The 12533-nt window shown below is 37.0% G+C and overlaps 1 pseudogene; it reads left to right on the forward strand.

The window, feature by feature from the left end:
- Positions 1 to 6637: 6637 nt before the first annotated feature.
- Positions 6638 to 7617, forward strand: LOC121449781 (annotated as a pseudogene).
- Positions 7618 to 12533: the final 4916 nt, after the last annotated feature.

The raw sequence follows: 12533 nt of genomic DNA on the forward strand, positions 1-12533 counted from the left end.
GATTTACTCATTTCTTCAAACTTTCTGTTATTCTTCTCATCCATTTCTTTCAGGGAGTTTTTCATTTCCTGTTTAAAGGACTCTATCACTTTCATAATGTCAATTCTTTTCTACTTCTGGGTTAGTGTTGTAATAGGAGTGGCAGGCTACATTGCTGGTGCCCAGCTGCCCGCATGGCTAGCTTTATACCTGAAATAATTACATGGAAACTGTACTCTTTTAAACACTGTCTGGCCCATTAGTTCCAGCATCTTATTGGCTAGCTCTTACATATTGATCTAACCCATTTTTAATAATCTGTGTAGCCCATGAGGTGGCTTACCAGGGAAGATCTTAACCTGTGTCTGTCTGGAGTGGGAGAATTGTGGTGACTCACTAGACTCAGCTTCTTTCTCCCAGCATTTTGTTCTGTTTACTCCACCTATCTAAATTCTACCCTGTCAGAGGGCCAAGCAGTTTTTTCATTAGTTAACCAATGAAAGCAACAGATTAGAAAGAAATCACTCCCACATCATTTCCCCTTTTTCTGTTTAAACAAAAAAGAAGGCTTTCATTTTAACATAGTAAAATTACATAAAGCAAAACAGTTATCAAGCAAGAATTACAGTTACAATATTTATATCTATTTTATCTTTTATCATAACTAAGGAAAACTACAACTATGTATCGATTCTTCTACTCCATCAAAGACTCCAGAAGGATATAATGTTACCTAAGCAAACAAGAAATCCAAAGCTCTAGATATGACAGAGACATCTCGCTGCCTGTACAGTCACCCAAAGTTCCTCTGTACCATTGGGGCATCCATCTTCAGCCTTCAGGCCCATAGTATCCAGCAGACTTTTTCATGAAGCAGGAAATTTCAAAGACAGTTTAGTCATTTTCTGCTGTGTCCTGCAGAATGTCTCACAGACTCTTTCATGAGTCAGGAACCCCAAAAGACCATCTCACCTTTAGGCAAGTTCAGCAGTCCTCTCTCTGTGGGTTCTCTGTGTCCAGTTTATGCATCAGTCCAGACAAGAGCAGTTTCTTGCCCAAAAGGCTATCAAACTCCATAAAGAGCCTCTTCGATGCCCATCTTCCTCTTGAAGTAGATTGGTGCTGCCAGGAGCAGATGTGTCTCATTGTCATGAAAAGCCCTAAGTTATTAAAATATTTTAAATGCCATATTTTGCAGTCTTTGAAAGATATGAAGAATGCCCATCTAACTGAAATATATTTCTATATATCTTGAAAATCTAACTAATATGACTACAAGCTTGACTATTATCAATGATTATCTATCAACCTATATTTCCTAATTATACATTACATTTTTAAATGAACTACACAATCACAATATCTTAATCAAGATCAGACATACATATACATATAACAAAATTGACCTTAAAATGAGTGGCGGGCTACATTCCTGGTGCCTGGCCGCCCACACAGCTAGCTTTATACCCGAAATAATTACATGGAAACTGTTCTTTTAAACACTGTCTGGCCCATTAGTTCCAGCCTCTTATTGGCTAGCTCTTACATATTGATCTAATCCATTTTTAATAATCTGTGTAGCCCACAAGGTGGCTTACCAGGGAAGATCTTAACCTGTGTCTGTCTGGAGTTGGAGAATCGTGGCGACTCACTGACTCAGCTTCTTTCTCCCAACATTTTGTTCTGTTTACTTCACCTATCTAAATTCTACCCTATCAGAGGGCCAAGCAGTTTTTTTATTAGTTAACCAATGAAAGCAACAGATTAGAAAGAAATCACTCCCACATCAAGTTAGAGTGTTCAAGTTTTCCTGTTGTATATTTACTGGGTTCTGGTGTTACCATGTTGTTTTTTAGATTATTGAAGGAATTCTTGCATTGGCCCCTGCCCATCTCTTCCTTCAAATGCTCTTGGATGGATCTTCTTGTGCAGGATCAGAGCCCCTTGCTGGCCAGGAACCTTGCAGACAAAAGGCCTAGCTTGATGCCTCCTAGCTTAGTGAAACAAAGGAACTCCCACCTGGTTGCACTCACCACCTGGTCCCAGCCCCAATACAGGCTGAGCTGGGGTATCTTACGTTCAGGAAGAAGGGAAGGGGTGCCTGGGCGGAAACCGGGATGGGATAGGAAGAGAGAGGCAGCAGCCAGGGACAGAAGCCCCTGCAGGATGACCAGAAAGATTATGGGGTTGAGGAATGTCTGTGCTCCGTTTCCGGGGCAGAATGGGGCTTCTGCTGCTGGTCAGGAACACACTCACCCCTCCAATGAATCTTCTGGTACAGGATCAGGGCCCCTTACTGGCCAGGAACCTCGTAGACAAAAGCCAGTTTGTATTTTCTTTATTGCCTCTCTTTAAGTTTTCAAGTTTTGAACTGTTTGTACTGTTTACTTCCCCTGTTTGATGGGTTTTTTCTTGCTTTTCTTGTGTTTCTTGAAGAGATTTATTGATTTGTTCCATTTTTTCTTTTTATGTATTTATTTAAAAAATTTTTTCTTTCCTCTTTAATTCTCTCCATCATCCTCATAAAATAACATTTAAAATCATTTTTATTCTGCTTCTTCTGTGTAGGGAAGATCAAGCCTTTCTGTTGTTTGACTACTGGCTTCTAGTGTTACTATGTTGCTTTTTAAGTTGTTGAATGAATTCTTGCATTGGTGCCTACCCATCTCTTCTTTCAGTTGGTGCACGCTGTATCTTTTCCTCGTGGTCCAATCCTTGAATTTGCTGTCTTTGAAAACTGAAGAACTTACTTTCAAATTATTTTAACTGAACCTACTAAAAGTAGATTCCTAGGAAAAATACTCTCAAAGACAATAGTTTCAAACAAATATCAGTGAATAAGTTTAATCAAAGAGGTAAAAGATGTCTGTGCTCAAAATGTGAAACCACTAAAGAAAGTAGAAATCCCAGAAACATTTCACTTTCTCATTGATTGGAAGACTTAATATGTGAAATAATTATATTACATAAAAAGGATAAACATATCCAATGTCATTCCTATAAAAAATTCTAATGTCACCTAAGTATGGAGAAGTGTTCTAGAATGCAGGTGGACACACAAATGACCCTTAATGTTGGCATTATTCTTGAGTGAAAGAACAGTACTGGAGGTATCACAATGCATAATATTAACTGTAACACAGGTCCATAGTTACAACATCTGTGTTATATTTGTATCATGACATGTAGGTAGATGGATATAATAGATGATGTGTGAATAACCTGCAACATCTAGTCATTTAATATCTGACATAGCCATTCAAAATATTAATTGGAAAGAGGCATCACACTTAAAAAATGGTGCTGGAAATCTCTACATTCAAATGGAGAATGATCTATACCTGTATCTGTGACTCTGTACTAAATTTCAATTTAATATGAATCAGATACATTAATGGAAGGCAGGAAGCCCCTGACTACCAGTCTAACATGTAGGCTACAACCTTCAAGTAAAGACAGAACAGTAGAATTTCTGAAAAGTACATGAACAGTTGAGGAAGTAAGCCAAAGATTTCACAAACTGGACTGCTCAAAATTCAATGAAAGTTTGCACAACACAGTAGATTCTAAGCAGAATGTCTAAAAATTAGAGAAGGCTGGAAAGATGCCTCACTGGTACAGATGGTTAAAACATATCTGATGAATGGTATTTAATCACTCTATGATCTCTATGTTGAAATAAGGGATCAAGCTCCTACAGTTTCCTTCTGATCTCCATACACATCATGGTACATGTACAATATTTCTCTTGAATGAAGAAAGAAGTAAATGTAATAAGTAAATCAAACAGCAAGAAAAGGCAAAAATTCCTTGCAAAGAAAATATCCTACAGATATTACTGTCCAAAATTATATACAAAGGAATGAAAATTTAACTAAAATGAGTATCAGAAATCACATAATAACAGAATAAAGAAATCATGGTGGAATAAATACAATTGAAAAAAAGGAGATGGAAAGAAAATGTATATTTTCCTTTGCCATCAGTTGAATGTAAGGTAAAGCTGTTAATGATCCTCCTTTTTCCCAGACAGAATGACTCCAATCAGGAAACCAAAAGTCTCCTTTTATGCTCTTTCTCCTGTCCCAGACCAACACTGTTGTTCCCAATGCCAAACACCACGATGGTCTAGCCCCATGTGGATTAGTGAGTTTCCTTGAGGGGTGCAGGGTTGAGTAAGATTGGAAACAATAGAGAGAATTCTGATGTGGTCAGCATCTAAAATTTTGGATTGATGTGGGCAGCACTGATATATCAGACAGTTATAGACATGGTAGCATTCATCTGTAACAGAATTACTCCCAATGCTGTCATTTGTCATGGACCTTCCTAAAACTGTGTCATTTTAATTCAGTTATTATTTTGGTTTCTTTCTTGTGTTAATGACAATCAAAATATATAAACCATATTTTACTGCAAAATATGACTGACCATTATCAATGAGACTTAAGTCTCTCTACACAGTGTTTCAGTAAGATTGAGCAAAAGATCTGAAGATATTCAGCATGTATTTTTGCCCCTTTCTTGTAGTCTATGAAAATTCCTATTCATTTTTCTCAATTAATTTTTTGTTTACTAACTTTAGTGCTGAACACACTCTAGTTACTAGAATAGTAATTAAGTAAGCTTTCCACCTTAGTGTAGAAAAGACATTCATAGTTCGGTGTCGTTCCCCCACATATCAGACCTCAGTATTTACAACATGCTCCCTCTGAGCGCTTCTCTTCCTCTTAGGATCAAATATTATCATATCATTGTCAAAAGGCATCTCTTAAGAGACGAGAGTAGTAAACTTGTCATGATTATTTTTATCACTGCTGCCTGTGACAAACAGTTCTAGACAAAGTTTTTTATTGATCAAGCTTCTGTGTTCTTTGCTACTGGGGGTGAAAAGATAATTGCAGATCTGAAGGGAGAGAAGATCACATAATTAAAGACCCATATCTCAGATAAGCATTAGTTTTTTTAAGACTTAAGACTGAGTCACTGTAAAGAAACACTGAGAATACAATCTTGACAGAGAATAAGTTGTTGTTTTCTAACACCAGGCTAGATATCAGAGTTGAGGAACTAAAGGTTCTCTCAACAGTCTGGTAGGCAAATAAATGAGAAAAATGGGACTTGAAATTGAAGCCAGCCAAAAACACCACCAAAGAAGAGTCTGCTGCTCCCGAGAAAAGGGTTCATATCAGCAAAAAACATGGGATCTAGACTCAAACCCCAGCTTGTTTCTTCTGATTGAATCAAATCTTCACTCACAGTGACTGTTGTATCTTTGTCCAAGAGGCAATGAAATCTTATTTTTAAGGTAATCAGAGATTTATATTAATAAGACTGTTACTGATCCCTCACCACAATCCTAAACTGGATTTCAAGGTTCTTAACACTGTATGTTTATTGTGTCAAGGTTTGTTCTCAAATATGTGATAAACATACAGGAAATATCTAGTTCTGTAGAAAACTGTGAGTTTCTGGAAAATGTCCAAGAATTTCTTTAATTGTGCAGATGGGGCAGGTTACTGAGATTGTAGCAGTAACCTTCCTGACAAAATCCTCATCTCTGATCAAGAGCTTATCTCTCTGTGTAAGGCTGCTTAGGACATTTAGGAAGAACTAAAAAATTATAGCTAGTAAGCATCACTTGTCAGGAAGTCAAATCCTGTTTTTATTGCTTTAAAATATTATTGTTACTAAGGGAGAGCTTGTGACTATGTGAAGGCAGAAGAGGATTCTACTTTCTGTTCTGTGTTTCTTGTTACTTAATTAATATTAACCTAAACACTAAGGCCTTGTAAGCACATTCAATGAAATGAGATCTGAAAAGTGTATCATATGTTATCTGCATGAGTAACAATCATTCAAGTTTGTGTACGCAACATGTTACAAAAATCAGTCTACAAAATGCTTAGATGCTAATAGCTAATAGCACTATTTAGCTCAACTAATGATTGGTACTTATGTTCAGATTATGAAATACACACTTTTACAATTGTGCAATTTCTACTTGACGTGTAGTGACTAAGTATTGTAGTTGTTTTATGTGCTGTTTTTTATGAAATAAAGTAAGTGAGCTGTAGATCAACACTTTAGATTTATGCTGCACTTTACTCATTTCACAGGCTCTTCATGATGCAGGGCCCTGAGCTATTGTGTTCCCAGAGTTCACGCACCTCTATCAACCTACTCAGTGTTTACTAATAATTGATATTGTTTTATGTCCTTAATGTTCACAAACAAATGAAGAAAGAAAATCATGAAATTATAGCCCTGCAGTATACAATAAATAAGTCAAAAGCAGAAGTAAGTACTCCACAATCATACCTGGAAAAAAACAATAAACAGCTTGTGCTAATGAAATATGTAAAATGGCTATGAACTCACTTCATAGCCAGCCAGCCAATTCCTTCCACTCACTATTCTGAAATAACCACAATACCAAAATCTCATCTACACTGTGTGTGATTCAGATTTCCTCATCTTCATTGTAAAAACATTAAGAAATAGTATCTGCTTCGTAGACTCGGAAGAGTAAACAATTTGTATACTGTTTTATGAAACTGGCATCTGTACATTGCAAGTCCTCATATACACAAAATGAATCACTTATTATTAATTCTATAGGTAGTAAGTTGGATATCAAATGTTGGGTTTTGGAAACATGGTGCAGGCAACCTATGCCTATCTCCCCTTGTTGCTTCCTCAGGCTCAGGCATGGGGACTTATCCAGTGGCAATTGGTGATGTGGCTATAGGGACAATTTTGTTATCAAAGACTGTGGTTGGAGTTTTAGGCAATTTGTCTTTCCTCTACAATTATGCCTTGCTTTACTTCAAGGCTTACAGATTAAAGTGCATGGACTGGATTCTGATACACTTGATTGTGGCAAACTTCTTAACTCTCCTGTGTAAAGGTGTCCCACAAACAATGGCAGCTTTTGGGTTGAAATGTTTCTTCAATGATTTTGAGTGCAAGCTGCTTTCCTACCTTCACAGAGTGGGTAGAAGTGTGTCATTTGGCAGCATGAGCTTATTGAGTGTCTTCCAGTTCATCACTATCAGCCCTGAGGATGCTATTTCAAGAGGATTTAAAAAGAAAGCTCCCAAGTACATCAGCTATTCCATGTATGTGACATGGATCTTGTCTCTTCTTTTTAGCATTGTTTCGCTTAAGCATATGTCTGCAAAACTCTGCAATAAAAACACCACAAGTCTCAAAGACTTGGGTTACTGTTCTTCTGTTCCTTTTGACAAAACTGATGAAATACTACATGTAGTATATGTGATAATTCCTGGTGCTGTGTGCATGGTAGTGATGCTATGCTCCAGTGGCTCCATCATTCTCATCTTGCACAGGCACAAGAAGAGGATGCAACATATGTCTAGGACCATTATCTCCCCTAGATCTAGCCCTGAGTTGAGAGCAACACAAACCATTCTTCTCCTGGTGAGCATCTTTGTTGTCTTTTATACACTCTCCATACTTTTTACCATTTGTTTAAATTTTGTGGTTAAACTCAGCTGGTATCTGGTGAGCACTCATGCAATATTTTCAATGTGTTTTGCTTCTGTCAGCCCCTATTTGCTTATGAGACATTATTCCAGTGCATTACGGCTTTGTTTTCCTTGGAAAAAGTATTAAAAATTATCCTAAATTAAAGATCAGCCTGTCTACAACACTTGCAGAATCATCATGCTCAGAGAACTGTAATCACCACATAATATTTTATTATAAAGAAATGCAGCTTTGTATAACAACAATTTTATTTCAAATGTACATGAATGCTTTTGCATGCATGAATGTATGAAGGAGCATGTGAGCACATAGTTACTGATATTGTTTTTACTATCCTTTAAGAAATAGTACTAAGAGACTTAACATAAAATGTAAAAGTTACAAGGGATCAAAGAACACAAACAATTTTGAATTTCAGAAATTAGATAATTGTTTGTATATTTATAAATTGCTTTTATATGACATCAATTTGATCTTAGCTTTTCTTGCTGTGGCAGGTATGGGAAACTGTAAATAAATTGAAGTGTTTTTATTTTTCTCCCTTTGGGTTTTGTATTAGTGGCATTACTTGAAATAACTTTGAAAACTAATTCACATTATATTACAGTTGCGTCACTACAGTGTGTTGCTGTAAATGAGCTGCATATTGATAACTATTATAAAAAACTGTCTGGTCTTGTTAAAAAATTAAACCACCTCTGCACTTATTACAAGATAAACTTTTGTTACTATACTAAAAAAGACAATTACAAAATCCAAAATGCAACCTTTTTTTTTTTTAGACTGACATGGTTCTAGGCTACATCTTGGAAAGTCTTTCAATTGTAGTCCTGTACCTGAATAAAAGCCTCTTGTATAATATCATTTTTAATTGTCATATTAGTGAGTCACAGATCAACTCAAGATCCAAAGCACAATAAACAAGCCCTTTTACACCTTTTAGTAGCCCCAAGGCATTCTTGTTCTTTTTCCAAACTTTGCAGAATTCACTGGTAATATTAATTTTTTCTGAGGTGTGTTTCCTCTTTTTCTGTGTTGAGCCTCCCCAAGAAGTCTTTTATGAAAAGCACTTCTGATGACTAGCTTCACAGGGATTGGCACTGAATTCACTTTCTGTACCACAATAATATAATAAGAAATGAACTTGAGAGAGAGTCTCATAGGAAGGAGAGAGATTTGATATATGTTTTTATTTTATAGTCATCCTCATTCTATGTGACTTCATTCTTAAGTTTATTCTGCCATTAGTTTGCTCTCTGAGGTAAATAGGTATTTCTTCATGCTTTTTCAAAAAAGTATATCACAATTTAATTCATGCCATCTCACATGGATTCCCTTAAGCATTCTAGCAAGTCAGAAAAAAAAGAACAAGCATCATCCCTATTAAAATTATCCCATAAAAAATGAAAAACTGCTTTATATGTACTCTAATATCAAAACCAAAAAAGTGGAAAATAAAATGAATAACTTTGATGAACATTGGGCAACCCACATAAAACTCTTGTAATTACATTTAAGGGCAGATCAAAAAAGAAATCCAACACTTTTATGCTGGCCTCATTCTAGAGATGCAGAGATGGTTTAGCATATGCAAATAGAGGAATGTAATATATTTAGGCAAAGAACTCAAGTCAGAAACCATATGATTGTCTCAACAGAGGAAAGAAAACCCTTTGAAAATATTCAGAATTCCATGAATAAAAATTCCCCAGAAAATAATGATATAAGAGATGTATTTCCACATAATGAAGTCTGTATATGACAAACCCACATCCATCATAATCTTAAATGGAGAAAAATTTTAAACACTTCCATTGAGTTCAGAAAAAGCAAAGGTTGTCCTACCTCTCCACTCCTGTGCAATACAGACTTGAAGCTTACCTAGAGTATTAAGACAGGGAATAGGAAGATACAGATGGAAATATAGTGGGAGTGGGTGAGAATAGGAAGAAAAGGGATCTGGTTGGGAGCAGGATAGAGGAAGACATTAATGAAAGAAATGTCTTACTTGATGAGGGGCCAATTCAGGGTCATGTAGAAACCTGGCACAATGGAAACTCTCATAAATCTATAAGGATGACCCAAGGTAAGATACCTAATAATAGTGGATAGGTATCCTGAACTGGCCATCTCCTGTGACCAGATTGGTGACTATCATAATTGTCATCAGAAAGACTTCATCTAGTAGTTAGGAAAGCAGGTGTAGAGATCCATAGCCAAGCACTGGGCCAAACTCTGGGAATGCTGTAGTAGAGTGTAATGAAGGATTATATGTGCCAGGGTGGTCTATGTCATCACAAAGGAACCCACAGTGACCACAAACCTGAGCTCATAGGAGCTCACAGCCTTTAGACCAATAGCTAAGAAGCCCACATGGGTCTAACCTAAAACCTCTATGTGTGTGTGACTATCATATAGCTTTGCCTACTTGTGGGACTTTCATCACTGCGAGTGGAGTGTGCCCTGGATACTTTGACAGGCTTTTCTGAACCTATTCCTCAAACTGGACTGCCTTGCCAGGATGAGAAAAGTTTAATGTGTCATGCTTTGTTGACAACCATGGAAGGAAGGTCTGAACAGAAACAGAGGATTTGGGGGGACAGAGGAAAGGTGGAGGGAAAAAATGGGAGGAGAGAAGAGAGGGACAAATGCAGTCAGTATGCAAAATAAATGAAGTAATTAAATTAATAATAAAAACAAATCTAAGTGTCCTGATTTGCTAATGATATATCCATACAGAAGAGGTCTTCAGGAGTCTTCCAGAGAGCACTCAGAGTTGAAAAATCTTTCCACATGTGGCAAGATCCAAAGTGAGCACTCTCAAGTAAATATTTTTTTCTACATACTAGTGACAAATACACAGAGAAAGAAATCAGAGAAACAAGTTCATTCATAATAGTCTTAACTATACTTTGCAATAAGCATAAGAAAGGCAGTGAACCCTCTTAAAATGTAAAACACTGGAATATTAAGCCAAGGAAGACATTATAGAAGTCACTGTCCAAAACCATGGTAAACTATGATTCCTATCAAAATTGTAGCATACTTTGTCAGGGACTAGCTTCAACAAGAATACCCCTTAACAGGGTAGGGGGATGGGGATTAGAGAAACAAATGAAAATAATGAAGACACAATGGAAAATGATAAACAGAAACATAGGATAGTACCAGGAGGGAGTTCTAGTGAATACTGAAATTGCCCAAGTTTAATTTTCCATATACATTTATACCACAATACCATGAGGGTGAGGGGGGAAAGGTGAAAGACTGCTTTAACATGATACAAACAACAATTAAAACAGTTACTTGCTTCAATACTTTGAGACATCAAGCCACTAATTCATGAGAAATGAATTATGTTGTTTCAGCAGTGAACCCACCCTAGGCCAAGTACCTTGAAGTCAGCCAGGACCTAGGTCAAACCTATTTATTCAAAAGAAAGAGCAGGTGTGGTTGAATTTTCTGGCCTTTGGTCAGGGTGGAGGGGATAAACCTCTAAGGGACATCTTAATGTCAAAAACACCAAATAACTATACCCTTGGTTAGGATGTGTAGCTGCAGTAGTTGTTAATATCTTTGAGCAAGCTGAAATGCTCAGACCTTCAGACAAGGTGGAATAGACTCACATTTTTGAACCTCCACAATACAAGACCAGAGAGATACCTTATCAGGTAGAAGTGCATACTAATCTTCCAGAGGAACCTCATTTTATTCTCAGCATGTTCAGTAGATCACAACCACCTTTAAATCCAGCTCCTGAGAGAACAGAAATGCCTCTACTCTTCATGGTCAACTTCACTCATGTACACATGCTCCATAAAAAGACAGACAGACAGAAAGAAAACACACACACACACACATTTTTTCCAACAAATTTTTCATATAAATGATACATAAAGATCCCAGGGAGTCAAGTGAATCCAATGTAAAACCAATGTAGCTTGAAGCATCATCACACCTGATTTCCAGTCACACTGAAAAATGCAGTACTGACACACCAATGCATTGCCACAAAATATTCTGAATTTCATAAAATTTCTACATTTCAGGATACTACTGAGGCTTCTGATTCTTACTCCATATGCAAAGTACATCAATTTTGAGGAAATAGTGAAACACAAGTCCCCTTTTTCTAGCTCTGAGCATATTTTTTATTTATCCCCTTCACTTAATATACCAGCTTGTTGAAAGGGTGATATATACATATGTATGTGTGTGTGCATATTATATGACACTGTATATAGTCACATCATATATCACATATAATCATATCATATATGTATACATTGTATCACACATATATAAAATTTATTTCCTTTTGATGGCAAAGAATCAGGGTGCTGCTTTACAGTAGTACTTATACTCAGAAACATGACATGACAGTTTTGAAAAATCCATAGTAACTATAGTCCACTGGCTAATAGCATTCCCTCAGTGCAAGCATCAGAATTAATATTTGGGAGAGTATACAGGAAGGTCCATCACATTTATATAACCATACAGCAGTGTGAATTGCTGCATTGAGGACAATGTTCTGGACAGCTAAATGTCTTTTCTTGGGCTTGCAGTATAATCATGGATTCCATACTGTGTGTTGGCTTTTAACCCAACCAAAAAGATGTGTTTCATGCATACCATTTCCTCTTTCTCTGCTTTCCCAGATTCAACCTCTTAGCCTCATCCCCACCTGTGCAGCAGCTTTCCCCACAACCTTCTCTACTCCTGCTCCCATTTCCTTGGAGTCACACAGATCTTCCCTTTCCAACCTCCCTACCCTCTCTCATTTCGTTGCCCCAGCCCTCAACTTTTTCAAACATTACCTGAAAACTCACAGGTCATGCCTGCCAGAAAACCAGGTATAGGCTACCTGCACACCTCTTCTCTGTTCTTGCAGATTAAATTTTCTGGTCTCATCTACCAGCTCTGTAGCAGAACATACTTGGGTGCCTTCCATTTTTCCCTGGTAACATATCCTGTGGATGCCACATATCTTCACAATCTAACCTTCCTCTTCCCACTCATTGTTTTGTGCCTACCTCCAA

This window comes from Microtus oregoni, unplaced genomic scaffold, assembly GCF_018167655.1.
Source record: "Microtus oregoni isolate MIOR12 unplaced genomic scaffold, Mior012 000006F_ref0000085, whole genome shotgun sequence".
Taxonomy (NCBI): domain Eukaryota; kingdom Metazoa; phylum Chordata; class Mammalia; order Rodentia; family Cricetidae; genus Microtus; species Microtus oregoni.